This window comes from Eptatretus burgeri, chromosome 1, assembly GCF_056783735.1.
Source record: "Eptatretus burgeri isolate ZD-2024b chromosome 1, Ebu_testis_v1, whole genome shotgun sequence".
Lineage (NCBI taxonomy): Eukaryota > Metazoa > Chordata > Myxini > Myxiniformes > Myxinidae > Eptatretus > Eptatretus burgeri.
The window spans coordinates 26288723-26294722 of record NC_140961.1 but is presented as its reverse complement, the minus strand read 5'-3'; positions in this window follow the sequence as shown (position 1 = coordinate 26294722).

The following is a 6000-nucleotide window of genomic DNA, read 5'->3' as shown; positions in this document are numbered from 1 at the left end:
CCCAACCCAATGCATTAAATGACAGAATAAGCCCGATATGGAAAGCGCTCTTCTTGACGTTCATTATGGAGATACCTAATCTAAAAGTCTACGTGCTGTGTGCGTTTCAATTTCAACATGCGGAGGAAAGAACCAGTGTGTGTGTGTGTGTGTGTGTGTGTGTGTGTGTGTGTGTGTGTGTGTGTGTGTGTGTGTGTGTGTGTGTGTGTGTGTGTGTGTGTGTGTGTGTGTGTGTGTCGGAACGTCGATCACCCTTTCAGTTGAGGTATGAAGACGTCGATGTACTTGAGAGAAAACTGTTTATTATTTATCATACGTGTACACGGAGAGCAACACACCACCAGGAAGACCAATTACGTAATTGAGGAAGCCCGGAGAGTGCCGCCGCTCTACCAGAGACGGTTATATCACTGCCTTATATAGTCGGTTTTATTTTTGGACAAATTCATTTCATTCATTTCTGTTTACATTTGTGGAACAATAAGAAAGATAAGAGGAACAAAAAGTCATGTTCCTAATGCTGCTCACACAGCGTTCCTCTGGATGACTCGAGGTTTAAACCATATTCTTATCTTTGCACATACTGTTCCTCTGTTCTCCTTTCCAAGCAGCCAGCAAGAGTATATTTCGATTAAAAGCAAACGAGAGAGCAGAATAGGAAATTGGGAGCAAGCAAAGCTATAAAATTGCCACCAAAATTTAAATTTTGGGATATAATCGTCATTTTCTTTTAGACCACATGTTCGACGTAGGCTCCACGTTGTCCGATCACTGCCTGCAAACGCGTTGTCATGTTCTCCATCACTTTGGGAAACGTTTCCTGAGGAATGTTCTGGATTTCTCAGTGGATGTTTTCCTTCAGCTGATCAAGAGTCTGAGGCCGAGGGTTTCCATAGATCCTGTCCTTGAGATACCCCCACAAGAAGAAGTCTGGAGGAGTAAGGTCAGGGGAATACGGTGGCCACTCAACGTCTTCGTAGAGGGAGATAAAGCGGCCTTCAAAATGTTGGTTGATAAAATGCCTTGTTTCCCTGGCTGTATGGGGCGGTGCCCCATCCTGCTGGAACCACTGGGTTCTCATCTGGATCAGGTTGTTACTCCTACGGGCCTGAGTACGTAGCTCAGGCAGATAGAATTCCTGAATCATTTCACGATAGTTCCTCTGGTTTACCATGCGAGTGCGTCCCTGGTCATCTTCAAAGAAGTATGGACCAATTATCCCATACCAACCAACCGCCACCCACATGATGACTTTGAGAACAGATCGAGGCACCAGTTCAGTTGATGCAATTCCAGGGTTTTCAGTTCTCCAGTACCGAAAGTTTTGCTTGTTTACCTCCCCGGACAAGTGAGCATGGCATTCGTCTGTCATGTGAATTTTTTTTGAGGAAGTCTGCATCTTCCTCCAACTTTCCTGAGAACCAATTTGCAAAGTCTAGTCGTTTGCGTTTCTGGTGATGAGTAAGCGCAGTTTCCGTTTGAATTTTGTATCGAAAGGCATGAATGTCTTGGCGAAGGATCCTCTGAACGGTTCTCTTTTGAATGTTTGTCTTGGCAGAAAGTCATCAAATCGATTTTTTTGGACTCTGAACGACCGCCTGTCTCACAGTTTCCACATTTTCTTCACTACGACCTGTCCTCTTCCGACCACTGTGACCCTTGTGAAGGTCACAGATTGTTCCCACATTGGTAAACTTTGCGATGGTACACTTTATTGTCCGAAAGTTTGGTGCATGGCGCAAGTGGATACCGAAATGTCTCGAGTAAAGACGTTGCACCTGTATGACACTTTTTGTCTGGTGCCAAAGTTCAACAATTTTCATCCGTTGTTGTATGGTCAATCTTGGCATTTTTCTGGCGCTTGCTTGTTATCAAAATAAACTTCAGGGTCTCTGCAACAAGAAATGAGGCATTAGTGACAAAATTACTGCTTTTTTAAGATCAAACGAAGCATTTTTAAAGTTGTATATTTTTTTTTGGGACACTATATATATGTACACATATACAGGGTGTTTCAAAAAGATTGAAAATATACATTTAAAGTTGCATCTCTCCTTTTGAAACAGCTTTGCTTTCGGCAATTCCTGGTTTCCCATTCGATGATCCATCGATCAGTCATTTCAGTTTCACTTTTCAACATCAGTTTTACTTTGGGATAACATTTTTGATTGGTCATTGTAACTTGTATGCCTGGTGTTTGCTTAATGGTTAGGGTTGTGGGCTTGGGATCCAAGTGTCCCAAGTTCAAATCCCGCTCAGCTGTTGAATTAATACCAGGTGGGGTTAACTTGGCCTGTCATCCTTCTGAGGTCGGCAAAATGAGTGCCAGCATGTTGGTATACTTTGTTGGAATGGCGACCCATCAAGAATTGTGCTTAATTGCCAGGGAGACTGCTGAGGCAGCACCAATGCTCTGCACAGAGTATGGTCCCAGTGGATGGAAGGATGAATTCGCAGGGACTGACAAGCTTGTTAGGCACAAGGGATGGTGCAAAGTGCAGGAGAATCCTTGATGAAAATCAGCTTGAGTCAGCCCTGAATTTGAAAGTGGGTTGGAGATTCACATTTCATCAGGACAGTGATCCGAAGCACAAATATAATGCCACACTGGAGTTGTTGAATAAGAAGAAAATATATGTTCTTGAGTGGCCCAGTCAGCATTCTGACTTGAACCTAATTGAACTTGAAGGTTGCAGTCCATCGACGATTCCCATCAAACTTGGCAGAACTGGAGGAATGTTCATGTGAAGAATGGGCAAAGATTTCACCATCTCACTGAAAAAAGCTGGTAGAGATCTACCCAAAAATACTCAAAGCAGTCAGAGCTGCGAAAGGTACTTCCACCAAGTACTGGCCTAAGGGGCTGAATACTTTTACAACTATGTATTTTGATTTGTCCACGTGTTTTACAGGTATTCCTGACGTGTAACCTCCTTCAACTAAAACAGTGCTGACTTTGATTTCTTCAGTTATAAATAAAAAGGTTCATTCGGAAAAAATGTTTCTGCATAATTTGTAATTAATCTAATTGTGGCATTATTAGTGGGGGTGGAGGGGGAGGGGGGTGAATATGCTTGCAGGCCACTGTAGAAACAGTGCACTAAGTTTCAAGAAAGAACGTCTTTCCAAATACTTTTCCTATTAATTTTCCTGGAATTCCCTCTCAGAAACCATTGCACTGATTTTAAATTTTCATCCTGTTGGCCTGCTCTCCACATTTTATTTGCTTGCATTTCATAAGGAAAAGCATGACACTTGTGAGTACCACAAGTTTGAAACTGTAAACGTTAAAAATGGGGAAATGAGGTTGCAAAGAGAAGATCTTGCATAACAATGTTATTATAGAAGTTTATCATTGCAAATACTAAACTGTTAATGGCTCTCATGTTGCAGAGTGATGATGCAACACCAAATTATAAAACGAGATTTACAGAGATTCACAACAATTATTGACAAATTGTTTATTTAAATATTAGGGAAGGAGGACATGCATGAATGGGTGGGAGTCCTGATAATGATAATGGCCATACTGATAATGGTCAACAGACGGACAAAAATAATTATCACAATTCTCTCTGTGCATGCACGATCTGAACAAATTCATAGCCAAATTACTGCACCACTTCGGGTTTGTTTTCTTATTCATGTTCAAAATATAAGATTCAATTTAAAATAATTGTTCCTCAATCATAAAGTGACATGTAGATACAGACAGAAGTGAACCGATCGCTGAACCCTGCTTTTTGCTTCGTGTGCCAGTAACAGCAATTTAGTTACAGATTGGATGCTTATCCTAAAATGCAAAACAAAAATCTTATTTCTATCTTTTTGAAAGTAAGCCAAATGTAATGAGCAACAAAGCGAAATTCTACATTATAAAAATTCTGTTTGTTACTTGGCGAAAAAATTTTTCGCCAAGAATGTTGGTCTGTTGTGTCTGTCTGTCTGTCTGTCTTTGTTTGTTTGTTTGTTTGTCTCCAGATTTTTGGCCACAGTTTTCAAGTCATCGTTCTGAATTTTTTTGTATATGAAGGTGACCGGCCAAGGAAAGCAACGCTTAATTTTGGTGAAGATCCGGATCTGAGAATTTTAATTACCTTGTACGATGGGGCCACTTTTTATGGGCTACCTCGTACCCTGCCCCCACTGCCGCAAAACGTGTCCCCTGCCTGAGTCTCATTGGACTGCCGGCCTCAAAAAACTCCCAGAATGTCGCAAAATGCTGACCCAGTTGAATAACATCAGGAAAAGAGAGAGAATGTATGAGAAGGAATGGTGACAATATGAACTCAAATGATGAAGGTAGTTAGAGATGTTTTGATACATGCAACTTTGTCCCTTCCGAATTGAGGATTTAAATGACACTTAGGCAACATTTACTGATCAATAACTATTTTATGTGTTCCCTATTTAGCCATTAGGTAACCCCATTGACAATAAAAGGGACATTTTCAAAATATAGTTCAATGGAGGTCCAATTTACCCCCAAATAAATGGGGAAATTTTCTCCTGAAGTGAGAGTGGTCAGGGGGATTCTCCACAGGTCAGGTCAGGTATGGGAGCATGTGCCAGAACAGCACGTCGCTGCGTCCACTTTCCGCTGGTACTCCAGGGGCCTCCGTCTGGCCATCCCCCAGGCAGATGCCAGGCCCATCCCCATCTCCTTGAGATGATGGTCTACCTGTTGCAACCATGAGGCACGTGGTCGACCCACTGGCCTCCTCCACTCATGAGACTCCCTCGCTGAGAGAATCTGGTGAGCAGGATCAGAGTCAGGAAAACGAGCCACATGTCCATACAGCCGCAACTGATGCTCACGGATCATGCAGGTAACAAATCTCATCCGAGTCTCTCTCAGCGACCGCTCGTTGGACACAAAATCCGACCAGCGATAGCCAAGGATTCTCCGAAGAGACCTGGTACCAAAAGAATTAAGTCTCCGTCTCAGATCCTTGGTCAGAGTCCAAGTCTCGCACCCATAGAGCAAGACTGGAAGTACCAAGGACCTGAAGACTCGGACTTTCGTCCTCCCGCACAGGTACCGGCAGCGCCACACCCCATGATCCAGTGAATCCATGACTCCCCAGGCCCGACCCAGACGTCTATTGACCTCTGACTCGCAGCCAGCAGAGACATGAATATCACTGCCAAGGTAAGTGAATCTCTCCACGACCTCAACATCCTCACCACAAACAGACACAGACAGGACAGCAGCATCCAAGATGTCACCGAAAGCCTGGATCTTAGTTTTGACCCAAGAAACCCGTAATCCCAACGGCTCCGACTCCTCATTCAGCACCTCGAGGGCCCCCAAGAGGATGTCTAAAGTCTCCGCAAAGATGACTGCATCATCTGCAAAGTCAAGGTCCGAGATCATGACATTCCCAAATGACGCACCGCAACTTAATCTCTCCGACATCCTCCCTAGAATCCAGTCCATACAAGTGCTGAAAAGTGTGGGGGCAAGTACACATCCCTGACGAACTCCAGTAACAACTGGAAATAAGTCAGAGATGGTACCACCACACTTCACAGCACTCTCAGTACCAGAGTAGAGTTCAGACATCAGATTGATCAGTTTTGGTGGCACCCCACGAAGACCAAGAATCCTCCAGAGGACATCCCGATTCACTGAATCGAACGCTTTACAGAGATCAACATAGGCTGCAAGCAGCGCCTGCCGAAACTCTCGTCTGCGTTCGGTGAGGACACGAAGTGCAAGGATACGGTCAATCGTTGACCTCTTTGGTGTAAAGCCTGACTGCTCTGGACGCTGGTGCTCAAGCAGATGGTGGCGAACCCTATCGAGAATTATCCGAGCAAAGACCTTGCCCGGCACTGAGAGCAGCGTCACCCCTCGGTAGTTGTTGCAGTCTTGGCGATCTCCCTTCCCTTTCCAGAGAGGGACAACAAGGCCCCTCTTCCAGTCAGTTGGGATGATGCCTGTGTTCCAGGCAGAGCACAAAACTGCATGCAACAACACGAGTGCAGCATTTCCAC